Here is a 26618-nt window from a genome sequence, read left to right on the forward strand (position 1 = left end):
TGGTAAGGTGGGAGGATGGTTTGAGTTGGTTAACATGCCTAATTTGACTATATAGGGGCACTCCTGATGCCATAAACTTATATTAGACGGATACAGAAGAAGAGAACTAAGAAGGGCCAATAAGAGCTGAAGACTTATGGTGGATTTTTTTGGCGCCCAACCCTGCCAGCACCAGTCTGAGCAGCCGAGCAACTATCAAGAACGCCAGTAGACTGCCAGACTTTCGAAAGCAGCATTCGAGACCACCTCCCAAAGGAAGACGTACCTGTGCTCCTGAAGGTGAGATCTGTCCCTCTACCAAGTAATAGGACATCAGGACCTACTGGAGCAGCACAGCACCAATACTTGTGGTACCGGACCCTTGCTGCAACCAAGGCTTGTTTAGGTCCAGTATGGAATCTAATAGCATGAGCAGCCGCCGAGGGACTTCAGCTCCAAAGAAACCCACTTCCAGAGTGGCCCAGCTGTCCTGATTTTGCACCCTCAACTGGTGACAGCAATAATCGCGACGGCCTTTGATGCACCGAGCCCAGCAGACCTATCTAATCTGCACCGGAGTGCCCCAGCACAGGAACCAACAAACCGGCTGTACCCTCTTGCTTCCGTGACCCAAGCCCCCTGCTGGGAGCTCCCGTACTTGTCCCCAAGTCCCCCTCAGCAGCCTGTTTTTAGATGGCCCCCATTATTTTCACTGCCATAGCGTGCAAACCTACCAACCCGACTAGCACCTCTGCACCAGGACCCCCCAGGGCAGATAAAAAGTTACTGCTGGTGGTACTTTAGACCTTGGTCCCCCACGACCCTAAGTCCAGAAGGAGACCTCCAGAAACCGACTGTAAAAAAACTGTATGCAACATATGCCTTTTTTCCCATAGGAAGGCATTGCTGCGTAAAGACTCATTCAAGTGAATATTTTACTTGCCTGTAAAAAAAAAAAAAAAACTATAAAAAAAAAAGGATATTTAAAAAAGTGCTTACTTGATAACTAAGTCCTTGGTATCAAAATATACATAAAAATACGATTTACTTTTCTAAATTGGTCTCGGATTTTTTCTCGAGTATGTGTCTCATTAATTGCCTCTGTGAGTACAACAAATGCTTACAACTACACTCTGATAAGTCTAAACTGCTCGCTCACACCACCGCAAAAGAGAGCATTCAGTGTTATCACTTTTGATTCTGTAAGTGTATAAGGGTTGCATGGACTTTCTACACAGTATACCTCATTTTGGTCCACTATATAGAGAGCCAGCTTCCTACATTGGTGGTTCAGCAGTGGGATACAAGACTTTGCATTTGCTGATACCACTTGGTCAAAAGGGCTCGTAGGATGATGACAGAAGTATTGGGGCTCTCTACTCAAAGCAGTTTTAAGGAAAGTGCAGGGATAGGCTTCTCACACTTAATGAGGCAGATGCTGAGTCCTGTGACCTCATGAAAGATACCCTGATTGAGGGCTTTGAACTCACCACTGAAAAGTACAGAATTAGGTTCAGAGAGACTAACAAAACTCGAGTCAGACCTGGGTAGATTTTGTTGAATTCTCAGTCAAAACACTATGTGGGGGTGGGGGGGGGGGGGTTTGGGCAGACGAGGGGGGGGGGGGTTTAAAGTGAGGGATAAACAAGAAAAAAGGAAATCAGAAACACCTGCTATTTATTAATGGAAACAATAATAACGATATGCTAGCCCAGCAATGGCCTGATAAGAGGGAAAATATCGCAAAATATGAACAAATTTAGGATTTATTCATCAAATGCTGGTGGCTTAAATGATAGGAAAAAAAGAGAAAGGGTATATGAGATACTTAGAACATTGAACCCAGACCTAATATGTTTTACAAGAAACACACATACCATGGAATAAGAAAGATCTATTAGCGGTGAGAGGCTATTGTTTGGCAGCATGTTCTTTTCAGACTACAATGATCAGAGCGGGATGGGTTGGCAGTGCGATCAGCAGCCGATAAGTGGGGGCACTGGGCTATAGTAGAGTTATCAATGGGGTTGACAGTCGTGAATGTTTATGGTTCTAATTTGGATGATGCGGACATCTGGGGCGATTTGGAAATAGAACTAGCTAACTGGCCCAAGCGATTGATAGTTTGTGGGAATTTTAATATACATCTGGATGCGAGTAAGACTCAAAACCTGAGACACGTAGAAAGGAAGCCGAAGGTCTATAGAGCAATCGAGGCACTCAAAGATAGCCATGGCCTGTGCGATGTACGGGCAGAAAAACAGCGAAAAAATCCTGGATTTACAAATTTTTCCCATCCTCACAGGAAATTCGTACTATTGGATTATTATTTAGCTTCACACTTATTGATAGGAAATCTAGATATTATAAAACTGCCCCAATTGTATTCTGATCATAATCCTCTGATCTTGGAGGTAAGGGAGGGGACGGCTGCTAGGCAATGGACGTCATGGACATTGGATAAAAAGCTACTAATGGATGACAAATTTTGTATATATATCAAGCAATAGGTTCAAGAATTTTTTGACTGCAATAGATATAGTGCCTCCCGCGAGGTGGTGTGGGATACTTTTAAGGCTGCCTTGAGAGGTGAGATAATCGGGTTTGTAGCCCGTACCCGGAAACAACGCAAAGTACAATTGGATCTATTAATAAGTAAACTAGCTGAACTTGAGGCAGAGCATGTTCAGATAATAAATGAAGGAGACTCTGAGAGTCTACTGGGTGAACAAATGATTAAATTAGCTATAGCCAAATCGGAAATAAATGTATATTTTCAGGCTAAAGTTGCCAAGATGTTCCAAGCCTATCGGGGGGAACTATACGAGTATGGGGCGGCTCTTAGCTTTAAGAACAATACAGAAAATCGCCAGGAACAATATTGTAAGAATTAGGGATAGTAACAACCACTTAGTATCTGGTCCACAGAAAATTACCGAGGTATTTGAGGAATTCTATAGCAGGCTGTATCAGCCAGAGGAATGCTTGGTGGACCATGAGGAAACAGGAGGTGAGCGGCCTATGCTACCAACATTAGATACTGAAGCTGCCTTAGAATTAGAACAAGAGATAACCATAGAAGAAGTGCAGGCTGCATTAGGATCCCTATCTCTGGGGAAAGCTTCAGGTCCCGATAAAATTCCAGTAGAAGTCTATAAAATGTTATCATCTCAAATACTTCTCATTATGCAAGATTTATTTATCGGTATACAATTTAGAGGGCTCCCACCCGCTTCATGGCAAGGTACGGATATGGTTGTCTTTCTTAAGAAAGATAAGCCATCAGAAATGCCATCCTCGTACCGTCCAATATCACTTATGAACGCGGATGCGAAAGTATATTCTAAAATAATGGCCACCCGGCTACAAAAGACTATTGCTGCACTTATATCACCATGGCAACATGGTTTTGTTCCCGGCAGGTGGGACCACAGACCATACTAGACGGGTTATCTCCATTTTGGATATTGCAGAGGCTGAGGATATAGATGGCTGTGGTCCTCTTGGACGCAGAAAAAGCCTTTGATCGGGTGGCCTGGCAATATTTATGGGGGAACTTGGTAGATAGAGGATTTCCCCAAGGAATTATAAGAGCTCTTCAGGCTATGTATTACAAGCCATATGCTCAGATTCAAATCATGGGTCATACTTCTAGGAGGGTGGAGATCGCCAGAGGCACAAGACAAGGCTGCCCTTGTTCTCCCATACTATTTGCATATTATTTGGACCCCTTTATTACTCGTCTTTAGCATAATCAATTAATAAAACCGGTTATAACGTATGGCTATGAGACAAAAATTCTCGCATACGCAGAGGATATTGAGATAATTACAGCTGAACCTCGTGAGGCTATCAAAGAGACTGAAAATATGGTGGAAAAATTTGGGGAGATATCTTTTAAATAAAACCAAAACTCAACTAGTATGCTCCTCTAAATGCCAGCTACAAGACTCTCGGGTAACCAAGATAGCCACGTATTTAGGGGTTAAAATAACAGCAGGAATTAATAGTCTCTGGGCAGTAAATATTGACCCAGTCCTGGAAAGAAATAGTGAGCTTATGCGTATGAATAACCTCCACCTTACAATAATCGGTAGAATCAATGTAATTAAGATGAAGATATTTCCCAAGATTCTGTATCTAATACGTGCAATACCGCAGGAACTTGCCGCCGCCACCAAAATTCATAGAATCGAGGCTTTGTTTGCCAAATTTATTTGGGGATATCAAAAGGTACGATGGGCGTATAAATATCTGACGCTACCTAAAGAACGGGGCGGCTGGGGGGCTCCCAGTATACAGCTATATTACTGGGCTACCGCCCTGCAACAGTTTCAAACTTTCTATTTTTTGCAAGCAGAAGGGACAGAGAAGCCGAGAATACCTACTATATATCAATTAGCTATAGGGGACGCTGCTGTGGGACTATTGCAACGACAAAGCGACCCAAATTATATTAAGAAACCTTGCTATAAATGCATTTAGAGTGAGTTAAAAATCTGGAAAAAAGTTGGGAAAACTTGTCGAATTAGTAGGTATAACAAACATACATCACTCTGGCATTCTGATCTCTTGACATTAGTATTTTATGATGGTATGGCTAAGAAGTGGGAGCAAGCGGGGATTGTATCCTTGGCTGATCTGTATTTTAATGAAGAGAGAAAGGCTTTTATAGAACTAGTTCAAGGGTTTGATATACAGCAGAGCTCATGCTTTAATTATTTGCAAATACAGAATCGAATAAAAGGACTTGCTAAAGGGAGTATTAGAGTGGAATCGCTCCCTTTATTGGAGATTATGAGAAATCCAGAAAGGAAAATCAAGGATTTTTATCAAGAGCTTATAAAGAAGAAACCTGATGATCTAGCTAAAATAGAATCAAAGTGGGCCGATAAGCTGGAGGATGGAGAGGTAGATATAGATATGGTTCTGGAGATTGGGATAAAGACCTTTAAGTCAGCTAACCTTAAAGCCCACCAATATAAAACTGTATACAATCTCTATTATACACCTGCCAAGTTATTCGAGCGGGGAAAGAGACAGACCGATAAATGTCCGAGATGTATGTTAGGGCCAGCAGCTAGAATACCATATGTTTTATTCTTGTGGAAAGCTGGGTCTGTTAAAAGAGGGCATAGAAAAACTCTGGTTTCAGTTACTGAACAAAGAACTAAAAATTACTTAAACTCGGATGCTATTAGGGTATGACATACGGATGAATTTAGATCCGATAAAGAGGGGTTTTGTGTTCTCAACAATGGCGATAGCTCGCTTATTGGTTGCTACCGTCTGGAAGGATAGTGAGCCACCCACATATTATCAATGGCTACATAGATTAATATTCATAGAACGCCAGGAAATTTCCTTGTATAAATGTAAAGGTGCAAGGGCTAGGAGAAAAGGCATGAATATATAGAAACCTCTGATAGCCTGGATGGAAAGAAAGGATAGATTAGGGATTGGATGAATATGTATAAGTATAGCAAAATTCAATCAGGATGTATAGCAATAACGAGACACGAAAAGTTAAAATAACTGTAAATTGCTGACTGTGTCATTCTGGCAATTATGAAATTACGAAGTTTGATAAGTATAAGTAATGACATGAAAAGGTAAAATAACTGCAAATTGTTGATTGTGTTATCCTGGCCACTATGGAAATATGAAGCTGGCTAAGTATATGTAATGATGTTATAAGATATGTATAAGGTATCTGATTTCATAAAAAAATTGAAAAAATAAAACACTAAGTGGCTTTATAATCTTATTATAAAAGAGCATCTGTTAAGTAACTGTGTTTCCGAAAAATTGCATCAGTACTTGTTTGACCTAGGTAGAGTCTCTACCCAAGAATTGAGAGAGAAGGCCAACCATTGGGTGAAGACTACGGTGTCCAAAAAGTCTCACGGAGGGGGTGACCAAAAGAAAGGGGTTCCTAAGCCCCTCTAAGGGAAAGATGGTGAAAACTCTAAAGATAAAAGGAAAAAGTCTTCTAAAGGCCTCCAAAAACCTGTTTAGGATGGTGGTCCCTGAGACAAAACACAGACTAAGGGTGTGTACCAGGGTAGGAACTGGGATCCCAAGAAGACTTGGTGCTTCAATTGCAAAGCCAATAGACATCAAACTGGAGACCCTATCTATCCTAAAAAGGCTTCCTCTAGTTCACCCCCAGTTACAACTGGAGTGGCGAGTCTCCAGAGGGGATCCTTGGTGTACCCTGACCAGATCAGAGAACACACTGAAGCCACTTTAGTCTCAGAGGGTGGGGTGGATGTGGATTCTCTGGCTGCCTGGACCAGTAATCTGGAACAATACAGACAACAGCCCCATATTAATGGGATTAGAGTGGAAGCACTGAGAGATACAGATACAAGCGTCACAATGGTGACTGAAAAGCTGGCATCTCCAGAACAGTACCCGACTGGACAAACTTATTCACTAATCAATGTTAATAATGCGACCAAGGTTCATTCCATGGTATGGTATCCTTGGAGTGGGGAGTGGATACTGGCCAAAACAAGGCAGTCATGTCCTCTGCAATTCCTGTTGAATGTCTGCTAGGGAATGATCTAGAGTCCTTAGCATGGGCTGAGGTAGCGCTCAGATCCCATGCAGCCATGATGGGAATCCCTGAATGGGTGTGCGTAAAAACCTGAAGAAAGCCCAGGGCGAAAATATAAGCGTTAGAGTCTGGAATAATGGCCCAACCCTCCAAGAAAAAAGGTAAGACGTCTGGGAAACCAACTTCTATAGAGCCACAAGCTCAGGTCCCCTCTCCTCAGGTAGAAGACCTGGCAGCCCCAGAAGGAACCGAGTCTCAGGAACATGGGTCTTACCAGGCAGAGCTTCTAGGCCCAGAGAACCCTCTAGGGAAGAGCTGTGCCAAAGACAGAGGAACTGCCGTACTCTTAAAGCCTGAGACACCTAGCTGCAGCACAGGAACAGGGAGATGTCAGTTGCTCCCATATGACTTATTGGGAGGAGGGACTCCTGTATACGGAGGCCAGAAACCCCACACCTGGTGCCACTAGGAGAGTGGTAGTTCCTCAGCATTACAGAGAATTTCTACTCTCACTGGCCCAGGACATCTCCCTAGCTTGGCATCTTGCCCAGAGCAAAACTTGGCGTACGCTAGTCAACCACGTCTAATGGGCAAACATGTCCAAAAAGGTGAAGGAGTTTTGTAACCACTTTATCAACTGTCAAGCCAGTGGCAAGATAGGTAACCACTCAAAGGCATACTTAATTCCACTTCCTGTGGTTGGGGTTTCCTTTCAAAGGGTAGGGGGTTAATGTTGTTGGCCCCCTGGACTCTCCAACAGCATCAGGGAACAGATTCATACTGGTGGTGGTGGATCATGCCCACAAATACCCTAAGCTATACCCCTTAGGATTGTCACTGCTCCTGCAGTGGCCAGAGCACTCTTAAGTATTTTTACAAGAGTGGGTTTCCCTAAGGAGGTGGTGTCAGACAGAGAGTTGTAACTTCATGAATGTTACATAAAGGCCACGTGGAATGAATGTGGTGTGCCTGATCAGTTCACTACCTCAAATCAACCTTCCTTGCTGAGGGGATTAAACAAACCCATGAAAGGCATAATTATGGGACTCCCTGAAAAAAAATCTCAGAAGGAGATGGGATGTCCTTTTGCCATGCCTGCCTTCAGCTTAAAGAGAAGTCACTCGGAATGGAGTAGGGTTGAGTCTCTTTGAACTTTTGTTTAGGCATCCTTTAGGAGGACCACTGTGTCTATTTAAGGAAGGCTGGGAGAGACCTCTCTCAAAGAGCCTAAACAAGATATTGTGGACTATGTGCTTGGCCTACGTTCAAATATGGCTGAGGACATGAATAGGTATGAAAGGATTATGTTACTTAACCTGTAAGCATTTGTTTGTGGCATGTAGTGCTGTAGATTCACGTGGGCTGCATACTCCTGCCATCTATTGTTGGGTCCGGAGTTGCGCATATTGCTTTTTTTCAAAGAAGTCTTTTTAGTCACAAGACTGAGTGACTCTTCCTCTCGGTGATACTGCGTATAGGCATGGACTCCTTTGTTAGATTGTTTTCCTACAGGTTCGCGATAAAGGAGTATAGAGAATGTGCAAGTACAAAGATGTTCATGCTAAATGTAAATGTATCATACAAGTATGTAATGTAACTACAATGGCCACAGGAGTCCGGGAGGAGAGAGGGCACATGTGAATCTACAGCACTATATGGCACAAACAGATGCTTCAGGGTAAGTAACAATCCGTTTGATAGCATGTGTGGCTTGTAGATGCTCATTCTCTGCAGAGACTGTAGCGGTTGTCATGGCATGAAAAGTAGCAGCAAAACTGCTGTGACGCAAAATCACATGTTTAAAAACGAGAAAGAAGACCTTTATAATTGACAAAATTGACTTTCTACAATGCCAACAACCGCTTTAAAACTCTTTATTAAATCTGTGCCAATCTAATCGTGTCAGATACATCTGGCGTTCTTCATCTTCTCAAACAAGCGCAAATGCAATAAATAACAGGATAGAATCCATCCATCATTGAAAAAATAGATGCACTACACTGCCAACAACTGCATTGGAAAGATCTGAGAGGAGACTCGCACAACTCGCACTGCATTTGGCGACCAGTGATTCCACAATGCTCTGCGCACTGATCTAAATAGAATTTTTTTTAAGAAAAATACGTGCACGAAGGACTTTGTTACTATTCAAACCCATTTGCCTACTGTACTGAGTCCTGAAGAGAACCCCTAATCAACGTTGAGTTCGAAACGCTTCGGAAGCTTGATACCTAAGGAGTGTGCCTATATTAAAGAGAATTAAACGCTAGGCCTCAAGCTAGAAGAAAGGTTAAGTCAACACTCCTAGGATATAAACTAATTTAGCAGGAGCGGAGTAAGGGCATTACACTGCGTGCCCCTTTTGGTTTTTTTCCATTTCAGAACTGGTCTATTGAATGTTACATGTTTTCTGGCATGTGTTTCCATTTTGTATTTATCAGTTCATAGTACTTACAATGCGTTGATGTATTATTGATGTGGGAGATGTAATGTACGATTTTGTGCTTTGTTACATTAAGATGTTTCTCCCCATGTTACTGACAGTTATATGTTAAATGGATAATTTCTGATGTATAATGTGAAAATTAAAGGGTGAGAACAAAAATTAAGTTGTGTGATAACAAATTGAAATGATTTTGTAGCTAAAGTACGAGTTACTTACCTTCGGTAACGATGTATCTGGTAGAGACAATTCTAGCCGCAGATTCCTTCACGTAGAATTATCCCCAGGCATGAGACTGGATCCGGAAACCTTTTGCCACAGCATACCTGTGCGCCGGGGGCGGGGCGACATCACGCGACTCTGCCCAGGCATCCGCGTACGTGACGTCAGTGAGGTCACATAAGACCCGCCCCGGCGCGCCCACGTCAGTTTTCTTCGGAGAACTTTTCCTCACTACAACGCGGAACCACCAGATAAAAAACTGTGGAAGCATGGGAACAGTGTGCGAAGACCAGAAAAATTGGAAAGAAACGGTGATTAACAACACCACCAGAGTAGTGCCAACACCGCAGAACCCAAGGGCAGGGAAAGAAGAAGAAGAACAAGCAGAAACCTGCGCAGTCACCCTGCCAGCACATAGACAACCTCCCATCCCTGTGCCCCGGAGGCAAGAACGTGCATAAAAGGCATGGCACACGTAGGAACCCCCCCCCCCCCCCCATCCTGAGCAAGGAAGGGGACCGGTCCTAAGACAGACAGAGACAAACCGGCAAGCCACCCCAACCTAGAGGGCAACCACCCACAAGGGACAAGGGCAAGACAAGGCCAGATGACCCTTAAACAGAGGATAGCAATGGAAGGAAGGGAGGGGAGGGAGGACAGGGATAGAAAGTAATCCCCCCTCCCCCAAACCTGGAGTAGCCAGAGCAGCAGGGCACCGGAGCACCGGAACCCCATCCTCCAAAGGACCAAAGGAGGAATGAACCGCCCCCAGATGGAGCGACCCGTCAAGAACAGGGAAGGCACTCACAGGAGACACAGCCCCCCACCGGGAGGCGAGTACCGAAGACCAACCCAAGGGTCCTCACAGAATAGGGGAGGAAGGGTGGGCCATGAAGGTATCTGCGGCTAGAATCGCCTCTACCAGATACATTGTTACAGAAGGTAAGTAACTCGTACATCTGATAGAGACTACTAGCCGCAGATTCCTTCACGTAGAATAGATACCCTAGCAATACCCCCTGGGAAGGAGGGTCTGTGAAAGGACTCCACCAGCCAATGCAGAACAGAGGGCCCCACAGGGGACCAGATCTGTGGACCAGGTAGAACCTCGCCCCTGCCAGGCCAAGGGAACCCCCACAAGCAGGATCCCACCGACCCCAAGGGGATGTAGGAGGGGAAAAAAGGCTGAAGAGGCTCGTACACTCACAGCAGAGGAACCAAGGGCAAGGACTGAGAGGCCGGAGCACCCCACTCCCCCACAAGGCAACATAGCTTCACCCCAATGCCAAGACTGGAAAAGCGGAAGAAAAAGAAGAAGAAGCAGCCTAGAGGTCCCAAGGAAACCAGGGGAAAGAAGGCGAACCCACTCCAGATGGAGAGCAGCCTGCCAGCCAGAACAGCGCCGGCAGTCAAAGCCAGAAACAAGAAGAACAGCCCGAGGCCCTAGGAAGGCCGAGTAGGCGACGCCCGGAAAGGGAGACACAGGATCATCCCAGACCTCAGGACAGGAGCAGGGAGAGGAGGAGATGCCCGGGCCACCGCTAAGAGTGGCCGCGCACACGACCTCAGGAAGCAAAAGCAACCTACCTAAACGCCATGGAGAACGGGCACCCGAAGGCGACCAGAACCCTCTAGCAGAGCGCAAGCCATATGAAAGTTAGCACTACCCCACATAGGGTACGTTAAGTCCCAAGATATGGGAACCCTCTTTGGAAGAACTTCCGCAGCAGAGGAAAAAACAAAAGAGCCACGGGGAAAAAAACACCACCGCTGAAGGCTTGACAAGCAGCCCAAGCAAAGCAGAAGGCCCAATCTCAGGGCCAAGCCTGGGCAAAAACTCCTGCAGAACGCCACACTATCACCACAAGGGCCGTCCAGAAGCCAACAATGCAAAAGTCCCAAGGAAGGACGTAAACGGCCAGAAAAAACACTGCACAGCCAGAACAGCCAGCTTAAGAAGGCCCAGAATCAACCCAACTCAGAAGTCACTGAGGAAGGGACGGAGGAGGAGGAGGATAAGGCGGAGGAGGAGGACGGAGCCCCGCCAAGAGCCTTTGGATGGCGGTGTCAGCCGGGGCATGGAACAACAGGCTGCCATCAAACGGAAGGTAGATGAGTCGCTCCCGAATATTCTCAGGGAATACTCCGTCTCGAAGCCAAGCATGGCGATTAGGATAAGTTAGTCCTAACTGTGTTTTGAGGATCGCCTCTAAGTAAGGTTGAATTTGGAGAGGTTAAAGGTGAGACTTGAGAACGTTTATTGTGAACCCTAGTCTGTGAAGTAGATTTACTGTCAATTGAGTGTACTGTTGACAATGAAGGTGGGTACTGACTTTGAGGAGCCAATACTCCGGGTATGGAAATACATGAACGTTTTGTCTGCACAGATGTGCTGCAACAACTGGCAAGCATTTTTTGAAAACAAATGGCAGAACTTTAAACTGCTAATGTTTGCCTCCTATCACAAATCTGAGGTATCTGCGGTGTGCAAGGTGCATTAGTATATGAAAATAGGCTTCCTTTAGGTCCAGTGTTACCATAAAGTCGCTCTGTTGGAGAAGTGGAATAACATACTGTAGGGTAACCATATGGAAATGTTCGGAAAGGATGTATGGGTCAGGGGTCAGAGATATAAGATTGGTCTTCGAGACACGTCTTTTTTGGGAATGACAAAATACAGATAGTATACATCTAGTCCTTGCTGTTGGAGTGGGACAGGTTATTTAGCCCCTCTGCGAAGGAGGGCTTTGACTACTTGTTTGAGAAGTGTTAGATGACACTGTGACAACCTTTAAGTGTGAGGTGCGATATTGGGTGGTGTAGAAATGAGCTCCAGACAAAAGCCATGTTGGATAATGACTAATACCCATTGGTCTGTGGCAACAGATTACCAGACTGGGAGGAAATATTGTACATACAGGTGGGGAGTGGTAGGGGTGGTGGGACTGGGTAGCCACTGCTTGACAGTGGGTGTTGCTACATGTGTGGAGCACCCCTGCCCCTTCCTTTGTTGTTTTTCCTCTATAGGAACCGCTAAAGTAGCCCTTACTTAAATGCGGACTGACATTGTTTTTGTAGGGAGGTGGAGGCTTTAGCTGCATCAGGGTACTTTTTCATTTTTATCAAGGATAGTGTCTATTGTGGCCCAAAAAGGTGCTCTTTGTCGAAAGGCATATTAAGTACTGCCTGCAGGACCTCTACTTCGAAATCAGAACGCCTAAGTCATGCAAGTGGTCTAGGGAGCACGCTAGTATTAACATCCCTAAAAGCTGTTTCCGCTGCATTTAGTGCACGTTGGATGGAGTTGTTGGTGATGGCCTAACCTTCTGTGACAGCTTGTTGTTCCCGTTTTGCGGTGTTCCTCTGGGAGGTACTGTAGCAGTTCCAGAAGGGCGTGAGGATTGGGAATACACCAATGATTAGCTGCCTGTGCTGCAAATCTGGTCCCAGCTGCGTCCATTCACTTGCTTTTTTTTTCCAGTTGGTGAAATGGCTCCAGTAGCCTGGCTATTAGATATTTTACAAGCCGTTGTGGAAACTATGGAGGCAGGTGGGACTCGACACCTGATAAAAAGTGGGTCAGAAGGAGCCATCATGTATTTTTTTGCCCACCCGTTGGGGTGATAACTCTGGCACGGACTGGCTCTTTAAAAATGTAATCTGCATGCCTCATCATGCCAGCAAGCATGGGTAAATACTGGATGTCCCTAGGTGTGGAAGGAAGTAAACGCGATTGAGACAATACCGTCAGTTAGCTGTAAAGCGTGTCGAAGGGGGTTCGATAACGACACCGACCCGGAGCGCAGCAAGTCACATCCGAAACCAATGGCGGAAAAACAATCTAAGGATGGAGTCGATGCCCATGCGCATTGTCGACCGAGGAGGAGTCACCAACCTCGTGACTACAAAGACTTCTTCGAAGACAAAAATAACATGCAAACATCAGAGCCCAACATTAGATGGCGATCTATGCATAAGTGTACAATCTTCAGCTCATATGCTTCAAACAATCCTATTCCAGGGATTCTTTATGAAGCTCAACATTGTGCAATGCAGCTGCCCTAGCAATGAGTTGTTGAAAAGAAATGGCATCTTCTGGAGGGGAGGAACGAGCGGGATATAGATACGGATCTTTAGGGGTAAGGGGATCAGTGTTGTATGTATCAAATGGCCGGTCTTGGTCTAAAGAGGTCAATGCCCAAGGCTTGGTCCCGGTTTAAGTTTTCGGTGCCGGCCCAAGACAAGGGCATTCGAAACAGTCTTTCGGATCTGACCATGACCTGAAGACAGTGGAGGTTTCGGCAACCTCTGTATGAGGATTTGTGGAGGCATGCTTGGGTGTTGGAGCAGGGTCAGGGGCAATAGTACTTATGCGCTGACCAGATGGAAAGCTATATCTATTTCGACATCAGAGTCAGCTTTCATCAGGGGAGAAGAGGCCTTGTACATCGTCTGAAGCGGGCTCCTTCTGGGCGTGCTCCTTGCTGAAAATGTTGGGGGGAGTCATCTCCACTTCTGCGAGATATTTCCAACCAATGCGCCCTTCGATCTCGAAGGGCTACCTTGGACCAAAAAGACTTACACATGTCACAGTCGGCCTCAAGATGGTCCGGCCAAAGACAAGTTGTTGGTTGGTGTGCGGATACCTCGCGTAGCAACGTAGACAAAATATGAATGATGCGTTTCATCTGAAAGGCATCCTCAAAACAAACAAGTGCACACAGGAGTAGGCCAGAGACGGGAAGTGCCCCGAAGGGCGGTTGGTCAAAGCCCGAACCGACAAAATTCAAGAGCAGCACAGAAGAACAATACCGTACCGAACAGAGTTGACCCACTGAGCAGAGGCACACACGTCCGAACCCAACAACAGATCGAAAACAAACAAAGGAGTTGACGCCCACGCGCAGTATCACCGAGAGGAGTCACTCAGTCTTGTGACTCGAAAGACTTCTTCGAAGAAAAACAACTTGCACAATTCCGGACCCAACACTAGATGGCAGGAGTATGCAGAGCATGTGTATCTATAGCCACACGTCATCAAATTTGAGCGAATGTTGCAGTTATCCCCCCCACTTTTTGCCCCCTTTGTAGCTACTAGATGCTGATGATTAACTCTGACAGTGCACTGAGGCCTGCTAACCAGACCTTAGGGTCAGTGCTCCTTCCCCAAAACAAGGTGTTGCCTAATTGTGCTATAACTGGCTAGGGACTTTAGCACACCTGGAAGTCCCTAGTAAATTGTACCCTAGGTACCTAGGGAATAAGTGATAAAGAGGGGATACCAACGGGTGCAGCATATCTTATGCCACCCTAAGGGACCCACACACAAATTCCACACAGACACTCGTGTGTCATGATTAACAGTGCAAGACATTTATTGCACACACATGACCAATAACTGACACACGACTCAAAAAGGAGATCCACACCAATTTTGGAAAATAAGCTTTGCTCAAGTTTTATTTCAAGACCAATATCTTCGCAATAAGGCAAGTACTTTTTTCAGGAAAAATATTTAAAGTTTTTAAAAGTCGACACTTTTAGTGCAATTTCTGAACAGTTCAATGTTATCATATTGAGGAAAACAATAAAGCAGTTTAACAGAGAAGTACAACACTTACAATTCTGGTCTTCAGACCAGAGGTCAGCAAGTGGCAAGGGTCAGGTGAGTATCAAACCTGCACCACCAGCGGCACAGGGGCGACTGGGTGTGGCGGTCAAAATAGGAGTTCGGCCCAATGTGTTTCACTAGAGACTGAGGGTGCTCGAAGCCATACTGCTTGCAAGTAAGTAAAACCGTTGTCAAGCTTTGGGGGTTAGATCAAGCATGGGGGTGGGGGGGGGGGGGGGCAAAGCAACAAAGCAACACTAAACATACACCGCCAGCGGCACAGTGGCAGCCAGGTGCAGGGTGCAAATTCAGCGTCAGGCACCCAGTGCTTTTCAATGAGGATTCTGCTTTCGACAAAAAGGATGGAGGTGTCACACCAGAGGTTACATGAAGGAGATGACAACAGCAGATGTAGGGGGCATAGGGGCACCGTCGATTCAGCTCAAGAAGGCGCAGGGTTTTTGGGTGCAGGGACGGCATCTTCAAGATGGAGGGGACTGAAAAATGTGCTTAACTTCACCTCTTCAACCTGAGGGGAGGAGCTGGCAAAGGTGGGCACACCTAGCCTTTCTATGTTTTCCTTCCAATTTTCGCTCCCAAAGTGGGGGGTGTAAACCGGGGACTGCCATCTTCTGCTAACAGCAAGGCTGGGGGTCACATTACAAAGGCGGCAGGCCTTTGAAGCTTCCCCTTCGAGTACTGGCCCATCCTGGGGCGAGGAGGAGAGACACCTCTGCCCAGGATGTGCATTGCTTCTGGTCCCAGAGAGCAGAAGCTCTGCACCCAAGGGTCCAAAAATATGTCTGTGTGTGGCAGGCTGCCTAAAGCCAGTCAGTGCCCACACCAGGGTCGATAGTGTGTAGTTTTTCAGGGGGCACCACTGAGGTGCCCTCTGATTACATGTTACAATAAATCCCACACTGGCATCAGTGTGGAATTATTGTGAGGAGTAGTTTGGTACCAAACACTCCTGTGTTCAGAGAAGCTATCATGGAGCTATGGAACTCAAGTTGTCGAGTTTCCATCCCATGTATTGTTTATGGCTTCACAGGCACTTGAAATATTATGGAATAGACCCCAATATTGTAGGGGCATATCTGCTCAAACCTGGGATTTAGTGCACCCTGCCTTGGGGCACACAGGTAGTGTGTCATGTTAACTTCAATATTTTGTCTGCACCAGGCCAGGCATGCTGCAGTGGGAGTATGCTTGGCCTAGGTAAAGGGTCCCTAGGGGACACTCTTCAGACCCCATGTGTGAGAAAGTGGCTCTGTATATACTGTTCCTTAATAGGTACAGGGTGTACAGAGTCCACAGTCCTTAGAGGTTTGGCAGAGGCTAAAGTTAGATATAACCTTACTCTCTAAAGTGGTAGCTTGGTCGAGCAGTAAGGCAGTATCAGAGGAAAGTGTAAAGCATTTGTTGTACACACTCAGTCAGCAAATGGTCTCACACAATCAATAACTGAACTCTAGGCCAATGGTTTATATATAAAAAATATATGCTTGTTTTATTTTAGAACCAACACTTGGCATTAAAATATACTTTCTCAGAATGAGATGCTTTATATAAATACTTATGCAATATGCAATTGACTTTTGTAAACAGTTACAAGTGGTTGCAATAGGCAACACTATTTTAAACACAATAATGCATTGAGCTCAATGGAAATTTCAAGTTATTTGCCACAGATTACTTTTAGGATTACTTTTGGAATTCCAGGACTGGATCCTAGATTCAGTCCTGGGTCAGTACTTAGAATCAAGTGATGAAAGTCGACTTAATTACTGTGATGATTTTTAAACAATATTTAGCTATTTTAAAAGTTGACACTTAGAAAATATTTCAGAAAAAGCAGTCAATGATTTCCTATGGGAGAAAATTGGGTTACTGGTAAGTACAGTTGTAAGTATTTTTCAGAGTCAGTGCTGGGCACCAAGATCCAGCACTGGGAGATCACCTAAGAGCAGGTGAGTAATTTCGTTTTCGTTACTCGGCTGATTTTTGGTGAATATTTTAAGATTTGAAAAGTCCACACTTAGAAGAAATTTCAGGAAAAAGCCAGTCAATGTTACCCTATGAAGCAAATAGAGTTATCGGTTTAAAGGTAAGTACTCGACTGGCAGAGTTGAGGTTCTGGGCATAGACTCAGGGGTCCCCCAGGGTCAGATAGGTACAGTTGGTTCACCCTCAGCGACTCTAGGGCGGCCGGGTGCAGAGAGAGTTAGGCCCAATGTTATCCTATGAGGGATAGGGGGGCCTTGGTTGGTGGCTGCTGACTAGCAAGCCACGCGGCTGTGGGAGCTGGGCTCCTGGTCACTTACTCAGGGCAAGTGGGGAAGTAGGTAGGTGTAGAGGTTGCACTGCCAGGGCCACTCGGGCGGCTGGGTGCAGGGTGCATTTGAGCCTTCGGGCGCTCAATTGATTTCAATGGGAAATCTCTGGTTTAGAAAAAAACTGCAAGCTCGGGACGAGGATTCTTCAGGTACCACCACCACTTCGAGAGGTAAGTTGGGTAGTTGGAGGATAGGTAGGTACCCCAGGATTGGGCACAGGGGGCCGCGGGGCACCACGTGCAGGGGTGCCTTTTGGTGTCGGGAAATCTTACCCTCTGTTGATCGCGGTAGGGGGGGCACCTTGTTCTGAGGCTGCAGGCTTCTTCAGGAGTGTCGAGGGAGGTCCTTGGGTGCCAGACTCGGGGTCACAGTCGCCGTGGGGTCGTCCTCGTGGTCTTTGTTCACTCCGGCACTGGCCAGGCTTGGCTGGTGCAGAGTGTGCTGGGTTCGCGGTTCCGGGCTTCTGCCAGAGGTAGGTTTTGAGTAGAGCCTCTACTCATGGGAGTCCCAGGGGCTTAGAGCCAAAAGGTAGCCAGGTCCTCCGGGGTTTGTGAGGTTGCTGGCCACAAGAGATGCCGGGTTGGAGCAGGAGCAGGTTCGAGGGTCGACAGGCCGGTAGGGCTGGGGCCAAAGTAGTTGGTGTCTTCCTCTCCTTAGCAGCTGCAGGGCAGGTCTTCTTTCTTCTTGCTCTTCTTTGTATATCGGAATCTGGAATCTGGGGAAGGAAGGTTCAGGGTGCCCCTAAATACTAGATTTAGGGGCGTTACAGGTAGGTGAAGGGCAGGAACCAATGGGTCCCTGTCCTGGGGTGGGTACACCCCCTATCCTGCCTCTCTCCTGTGGGAGGGCGGCAGTAGCCTAGTCCTGATAGGGTAGGGCTTCCCATCTTCAAGATGGCGAGAGCCCGGAGATGTGCTTCACCTCGCCTCCCCCACCTGAGGGGTGGGGTTGGCAGGCTGGCACATCCCCTGTCCTTATTTGGGGTTTCCAGCCAAGCTCCCCGCCAGAGTGGGGGGTTGCAGTGGCCTGGCGAAGCTCACAGAGGCGGCATGCCTTTGAAGCTTCCCCCTGCCCATCCTGGGGGAGGAGATTTAGCACCTCGCCCAGGATGTGCATTGTTGCAGGCCCAGGAGAGCAGGGGCTCTCCCACCCAGGGGTCCAGCAATATGTCTGCTGTGTGGCAGCCTAGGAAACCTCAGAGCAGACGTGGATTGTAGGTTAGGTTTAAGGGGGCATCTCTAAGATGCCCTCTGGGGTGCTTGGTACATTAAATCCCACACTTGCATCAGTGTGGGTTTAATGTGCTGAGAAGTTTGATACCAAACTTCTCAGTCTTCAGTGTTGCCATTATGGTGCTGTGGAGTTCATGTTTGACGAGTTCTCAGCACCATGTACTCTTAAATGGCAGCACTGCACTTACAGTGCCCAGGAATGGACCTGGGTACTGTAGGGGCACAGGGCTCCTGCTCCTGTGCCCACACCATTGCCATAAGGCACCCAGCTAGAGGGGTGGTTGATATATGCAATGGCAGAGTAGGTGATGGGCATGGCACACAGGGATGTGTGCCATGTCGACTCTTTGTTTTGTCTTGCACCCAGACACCCAGCCTGCAAAGGCAGTGTGTGTGTGTGTGTAAGGGTACAGGGCCTCTAAGGGTGGCACAATGAGTGCTGCAGCCCTTAGAGGCCTTCCCTGGTCACAAGGCCCTGGGTACCTAGGGTACCATTTACCAGGGGCTGACATGTGGCCAGGGTTTGCCAATTTGGGTTTTGTGTGTTTTAGGGAAGGAACATAGGCCCTGGGCACCTGATTGGCAGGAGTCCAGGGCACACTCAGTCAAAGTACATTCAGCAATTCAGCAAAAAGTGGGGGCATACCAGGCAAGAAAGATGGCACTTTTTCACACCATGCCCTTGGTACCCAGGTACCTTTTACTAGGGACTTACAGGGGGCCTAAAGCGCCAATTAAGGAATAGTTTTTAGGGAAGAAGCACTGGCGCAGGGGACCTGATTGGCAGAGACCCTGTGCACTACAATAAAAACCACATCAACGTCCAGGCAAAAAGTGGGGGGCTAACCATGTCAAGAAATGCACTTTCTTACAGTATCAAACACCTCTTATTAATAAACACACACTGATTTCAATGATGGATTTATTAATACATTACTATTATGAAGCACTTATAGAGTGCGTAGCTACCAGTAGGCATCCCAGCGCTAATAGTGCCGCACCGGAGCACCAATAATTTTACATTGTTGAATAATTGTTGAAGGAGATGTTCTGGAATAGCTCATGCACCCAGAGGTTACCTTAGAGGTACCCCCTGAAACCTGCCAGCCCTCTAGTGTGCTGGCTTACCGGTACAGTTCAGTCTGCCACCATAGACGAGTTTCTGACCCCAGGGGTGAGAAAGTCCATGCTCTCATGAGGTCAGGAACAATGCCAGCACTGGAGGGAGGTGTTTTACACCTCCTCCAGGAAGGCTGGTAGATTAGCATTCCAAGGCAGGGAGCTTCAAAGAGCCCGCCGCCTTTGGTATGCAAATCTGGCTTCCCCGCAGAGGTGAGGGATGCCAACCTCCCTGATCAGGGCCCATTTGGCACCAGGACAGGTGGGAAAATTAGTAGTCAGAGGGGTGGGTCCACCTTCAGGCTAGTTCCACCCCTTAGGTGGGATACCGGATGTGGATATGAAATTTAAAAGTGTGCCGCCTTGGTGATGGCAGAATTAGGAACTCTAGGACAGGGTTATGCCCACTTCCCACAGGAAATGGTCATATAGGGGGTGTAGTGACCCCAGGGGTAAATTGCATATGAGCTACTACCCTGCACAAACCTAATGCCCCTAAATCTAGTAGTGAAGGGAGCACCTTACACCAGGAAATCAGATCCCTGCCGACCTAAGAAGAAGGACAGAGAAGAGTCGTGAGAAGCAAGGACTGTGAAGAAGTAACTGACTTGGCGCCAACCCTGCTGGCCTGTATGCTGTTCCTGCCGGATTGCACTAAAGTCATCTCGTACTGCAGCTGATGTGCCTCCAAAAGCCTTGGAGGACTGCCTTCAACAAATACCTAAAACTCCCGTGGAGTAGCAGAGCAGCTTCCCTGCATCCTGAAGGCTCTCCAAAAGAATAAGGAGGTCTCCTGACCACCGCAAACCCAACACGGAAAGCACCACTGCACCGGTGCCCCCTAGTTTGAGTTGAAGTGGGCCAATGGTGTCAGCGTGGTCCCCCGACCCTCCAGACACAAAGCCCACCTAGAGTTTGCCCACAGTGGGCTCACAGACGCCAACTGTAGCCTTTTACGCAGGCCCTCCTCTACCGTGAGCGTCTACGGTAACAAAATCCCGACGGCTCACAAAACCTCTGCACCCAGCAGCCCTAGCCCAAGGAGAAGAGGACTAATGGTGTCCTCACGTCCCCGAGCATCAGGAGACCTGAGCCCCCTTGTAGATTCAGCCCGACTGGTCTCCCAGTCCCAGCTTGCAGCTTCTTGGCAACCAGACCGTTCCCCCTTAAAGTAAATGGCACATCCGACGCCATAACACACCTCTGCACCCGGACGCTCCAGAGCTTCCCGAGGTGACCTGTTGGTATGGCTTTGGACTTTGGCCCAAATTCACTGTAACCCCAGGAGATTGGTCCCGTAATTCTATGTTAAGTGCCCGAATGTGCAAAATATGTTTTTCCCCCATAGGATAAAAATGGGCACCCAAAGTTGAAAAGCACCTCTGCACCTGTTGGTGTGGCCTTGGACCAAAACCCATACTCTCAGTAAATCCAGCAGATTTGTCCCGCAAGTCTCTGTAAAGTACCTACATGCATCATATATTTTTCCTCTATAGGATAACATCACTGCTTCAGAAATTGCACTGTGTCCCTTTTTTAAAACTGTAAAAATTCATGACTCGAAAAGTACTTACCTGATTCCGATGATTTTGGTTTCTAAATTCTTATAAAATGATGTGTTATTTATATACATTGGTGTTGAATTTCTTTTTTGAGTGTGGTATCACTTACTGACTTTGTGTGTAAAGTAAGTGCTTAGCACTACCCTCCGATATGCCTAACTGTTCGCCCACACGGCCACCAAAAAGAGCATTTGGGGTGTCATTTGAGCTTCTGTAATTCCTTTAGAATTTGCCTTGACTATTTGCACAGTGTATCTCTTTTTGGTCCACAATACAAAGAGCCAGCTTCCTACAGGTAAAGTATCCAAAAACTTGAGGCCAGCCAATAGCTAAAGCAGCTTTGGTATGACCAAAAGGCTGCCCTGATGGAGTTCCAACCAGGGAAGAAGTTAATAGTTTTGGGGCCTGTGGCACCTAGGGCCCTCCAGGACAAGTGAAGTGGTCCTTACCCTAGCCTTGCGAGAAAAGTGAGACCACCTATCTGGTTGACCTAGGCATTTGCAGGAGCCCTAAAAGGCTCGTCCATGTCAACCGCCTGAAGCGTTTCTATGACAGGGCTGATGTGATCATGCTCATGGTCACTGGTGAGGATCAGGTAGACGAGAGTGAACCTCTCCTTGACCTCCCCTACCACAGTCCAAAAGATGGATCAGTGGTTTTAGCTGTCTTCTCTGACACCCTCTCTGCAAAACAGCAAGATGGCTGCAGGCAATTCCTGGAGCAGCATGCTGAGCTCTTCTCCATAATCCCTGGTCAGACCATCTGGTGTACCCAGGATGTGGACACTCTGGATAACACAACTGTCAAAAAAAAATATATATAGACAGTCTGATCAAGTTAAGGACAGCATCAGAGCTGAAGGTAGCGAGATGTTGGAATTGGGAGTCATTGAAGGGGAGAGGAAGTAGCCTTACGGCTAGAGCAGTCAACCTCGAACATGGGGAAGTGGGTTCGAGTCTCGGCACCGACGCTCAACATCCTGTGATTCTGGGCAAATCACTTAATCTCCCTGTGCCAAACAAATATTATTGTGTCCATCTGTAACGAAACTGGTGCTCATGTAAAGCGCTCTGATACCCGATGTCTTGGGTCTAGTTCGCGCTATATAAAAAAACTCTATAAAAAAAAATCTCTTTCAGAGCCCAGGGCCAACCAAGTTGTGTTAGTCCCAAAACCTCATTCCAAGGATGGAAAACCAAACCTGAGGTTTTGTGTGGACTATAGGGGCTGAAACCAAGACAGATACACACCCAATTCCTGATGAGCTAACTGACTTCAGGGTACTGGCAGATTGGCCTGACTCCAGAAGCAAAAGAGAACTCAGCCTTCTCCGGCCCAGATGGGCATTATAAGTTCACTGTTTCGCCCTTTGGATTAAGGAATGCCTCTGTCACCTTCCAAAGGTTGGTGAATAATGTCCTTGCTGGGTTGAAGAGGTTTAGTGAAGCATATCTGGACGATATTGTTGTCTATAGTTCCACATGATAGGATCACCTGATTCACCTTGGGAAGGTTGTGAATGCTCTGAAAGCTGCAGGCCTCACTATCAAGGCAAGCAAGTGCCAGATAGGATAGGGAACTGTTGTATACTTGGGCCACCTTGTAGATGGAAGCCAAGTTTAACCTTTACATCCCAAGATCCAGACAATTCTAGACTGGGAAGCTCCAACCCAGACGCAAGTCAGAGAATTCCTAGGCTTGACTGAATACTACAGGAGGTTTGTGAAGGGGCATGGCACCATTGAGGCACCCATCACAGAACTTACCTCAAAGTAGATGCCAAAGAACATAAACTGGACAGTGAGCTGTCAAAATACTGTTGACACCCTGAAAGAAGCAAGGTGTTCAGCACCTATTATTAAAGCTCCAGATTATTCACAGCAGTTTATAGTGCAGGCAGATTGGAGCGGCCCTATCCCAGACCAATGATGATGGCCATGACCAGCCTGTTGCTTTCATTACCAGGAGGTTACTCCCCAGAGAGCAGAGTTGGAGTGCTATTGAGTGAGAAGCCTTTGCTGTAGTTTGGTCTCTGAAGAAGTTAAGACCATCGCTGTTTGGTACTCACGTCCTTGTTCAAACCCACCACAGGCCTCTCAGATGGTTGATGCAAAAGAAAGATGAAAACTCCAAACTGTTAAGGTGGTCCATCTCCCTATAGGCTATTGACCATGCTAATGCAGATGGACTTTCCAGGTTTTTCCACTTAGATGATGAAGACTCTCTTGGGAAAGGTTAGTCTCATTCTCTTTTGTTGGGGTTGGAGGTTCTGTAGGAGAGTGCCCCTTTTTGACATTGTCACCCCCACTTTTTACCTAGTATTTGATGCAATTTTGACAGAAGTGCACGGGGTTCCTTCTATCCAGGTTCCCAGTGCCAGATCTCTTCCCCTCAAACTGTACAAGTGTTCCCCCAATCAGCCAAACCTTTAGCATCCCCTTTAAGTCCCTAGTAAATGGCACCACGGGTACCTAGGGCAGGGAGGCTACAGAGGGTCCCGTCCCCAAGGGTTGCAGCATGTATTGTGCCACCCTAAGGTACCCATCAGCACACTCACAACACAATGCAGAGAAAAGTGAAGACATGACAAGGCGCACCTCCTGTGTGCCATGCTTGCAGACACTGCATATAATACAAGTAAGTCTACAGCAGGCCTGACATCTTTAAGATACGGTCCTTATATTGCATGTGAGGACATATCTCCATGAGCAGATATGCCACTGTGATGTCCATGGTGATTCTTGGACATTGCCAGTGAGCAGGGAAGCCATCTTGAGTATATGTACTGCGCACTGGTGATTACGAGTTCCCCAGCTACAGGATGGCTTCACTGAAACGAAAGATGTTTGGTATCAAACATCTCATATTAATAAGCCCACACTGATTCCAGTGATGGATGTATTAATACATGCACACAGAGGGCACCTTAGAGGTGCCCCCTGAAAACCTACCAACCTCTTGTGTACTGGCTGACTGGTATAGACCAGCCTGCCAACACGGACAGGTTTCTGAACGCCATAGGTGAGAGCCCAAACTCTGAGGGCTGAAACAATGCCTGCTCCAGCTGGAGGTGCTGTCTGTCATCTCCTCCAAGCAGGATGGCCAAGTAATCAGCATATGAAGTCAAGGGGCTGCAAAGACTTCTGCCACCTTTGATATACTACCCCGGCTTCCCCCAGACTTGGGAGATGCCACCCCCTGCCCTGATGTACGAGTTACTTACCTTCGGTAACGATGTATCTGGTAGAGACGATTCTAGCCGCAGATTCCTTCACGTAGAATTATCCCCAGGCGTGAGACTGGATCAAGAAAACTTTTTGCCCAGCATCCCTGCGCGCCGGGGGGACGGCATCACGCGACTCCGCCCAGGCGTCATCCGCACATATGACGTCAGCGAGGTCACGCAAGTCCCACCCCGGAACGCCTACGTCGGTTTTCTTCGGAGAACTTTTCCGCGCCACAACGCGGAGTCAGCAGACAAAACTATGAGAGTTTAGGAACAGTGTGCGAAATAGCAGACAAAGGAATAGTGAGGAACAACACCATAAGAAGAAGCGCCCAGCACTGCAGTACCCAAAGGAAGGGAAAGAATAAAGAACAGGGCAGCAACCATGCCAGTACAGAGACAGCCCCCCCCCCCCGGAGACAAGGGACATATGTAAAAATGTCACGATAACATACAACAGGACTACAACCCCAACCAAAGACAAGGAAGGGGAACCAGTCGGGGACACACAGTGAACGACAAAACTCCAAGACATCCCCATCACAGAGTGTGCCAACCCCCATCAGGAACAAGGGCAGAGGCACAGCCAAAAGACCCCAACCTCAAGGGTCGCAAAGAGCCAGAAGTACCAACAAACCTATCCTCCCATGTGACAACGGGGAGGAAAAAGGGGACAGCCAGACAGAAAGAGGGAAAGAATGTACTCATAGAAGACACAGCCACCCACAGGGAAGCGAGTGCAAAAGACCAAATCACAAGCCCTCGCAGAATGGGGAGGAAGGGCGGGCCGTGAAGGAATCTGGGGCTAGAATCGTCTCTACCAGATACATCGTTACCGAAGGTAAGTAACTCGTACATCTGATAAAGACTACTAGTCGCAGATTCCTTCACGTAGAATAGATACCCTAGCCATACCCAAGGGGAAGGAGGGTCTATGAGAGGACCCAACCCACCGGGGCAGGACAGAGGACCGCCCGGGGGCCGAGTCCAAAAACAGGACGAGGAGCCCTGTCCCCCAGGCAAGGGGAAACAAAGTCAAGAAGATAGCCAGTCCTCACTCAGGAAAGGAAACGAGGCAAGGAGCAAAGAGGCCAAACATCCCACGCCCACGTGAGGCAACAAAACCTCCGCCCAAGGCCAAGGCAAGCAAAGGAGCACCGAAGGAGAAGAGCAACCTAGAGACTCCAAGGAGAAGAGGCAGAGCAAAGGCAATCCCCGTCAGGATGGCGCTGAAGGAGAAGAGCAACCTAGAGATTCCAAAGAGAAGAGGCAGAGCAAAGGCAATACCAGACAGGATGGCGCCGGCGGCAAGAAGCAGGCGGAAGCCGAAAAGGGGAACTCAAGGACACCCAGAAAGAATCATCCAACACCCCGCACGGACAAACTGCACCCGCAAGAGGGTCCAGAAGTCAGGGACCAACCCCCCCACAGGGAGAAGAGGTAAAGCTGAGTGCAAGGCCCACTGGAAGCAGCGGAGAAGGCAAGATGACAGTCCCACTAAAGCCCCAAAAAGGCACAACGGTGCAGAAAGAACAAGAGGGCGGCACTGGCAAGCTCCGCCAGATGCCAGGAACACCACAGAACGAACACTCAAAGCAAAAAGGCGCAGAAGAAGGTTGCATCCGCAACATACCATAACGCCACGAAGAGCAGAAGCCCGCAGGCAAATACAACTCCGCAGCACATACCAGGGCTATATAAACAGCCAACCCTGCCCCACATGGGGCATGTCGTATCCCAAGACATGGGAACCTCTTAGGAAGAAACATCCGCAGCAGAGGACAACAAAAAAAGGCCTGTGGCAAAAAAAAAGCAGGAGGCCCATCAAGCAGCCATAAGGGAAACGCAGAAGGCCCAATCTCAGGCCCAGCATGGCGTAAAAAACCCAAAGGAAGAACACACAGTCTAAAAGGGCTGGCCAGCAGCCAACAGAACCACAACCTCAGCCAGACAACCGGGGCGACCCGCCCCAACGGAAGAACAGCTCCAAGAACTAGAGCAACACGCAGGTCACTGAGGAGGAGATGAAGGAGGGGGAGGAGGAGGAGGAGGACAAAGCCCCGCCAAGAACCTCTGGATGGCGGAGTCCGCAGAGGCATGGAACAAAAGAGCACCATCGAAGGGAAGGTCCACCAGCCATTCTCGAACATTCTCCGGGAACACACAGTCCTGAAGTCAGGCATGGCGACGAAGGGCAACCGAAGAAGCCATGGCACGACCCAACACCTCCGAGATGTCCAGAGTGGAGCGAAGGATAAACGCCGCCAGCTCCCGACCATCCAAGATGTGATGTCTCAAATCCACACAAGCACCCTCCTGAGAAGCG

The 26618-nt window shown here is 47.5% G+C and overlaps 1 protein-coding gene across 1 annotated transcript in view; it reads right to left on the minus strand.

The window, feature by feature from the left end:
• SEC23IP (SEC23 interacting protein) overlaps nucleotides 1–26618 on the minus strand; it is a 339277-nt gene that overhangs the window by 196125 nt on the left and 116534 nt on the right. The gene's annotated exons all lie outside the window — the stretch shown is intronic.

The sequence above is a fragment of the Triturus cristatus genome, chromosome 1_2 (assembly GCF_964204655.1).
Source record: "Triturus cristatus chromosome 1_2, aTriCri1.1, whole genome shotgun sequence".
Taxonomy (NCBI): Eukaryota; Metazoa; Chordata; class Amphibia; order Caudata; family Salamandridae; genus Triturus; species Triturus cristatus.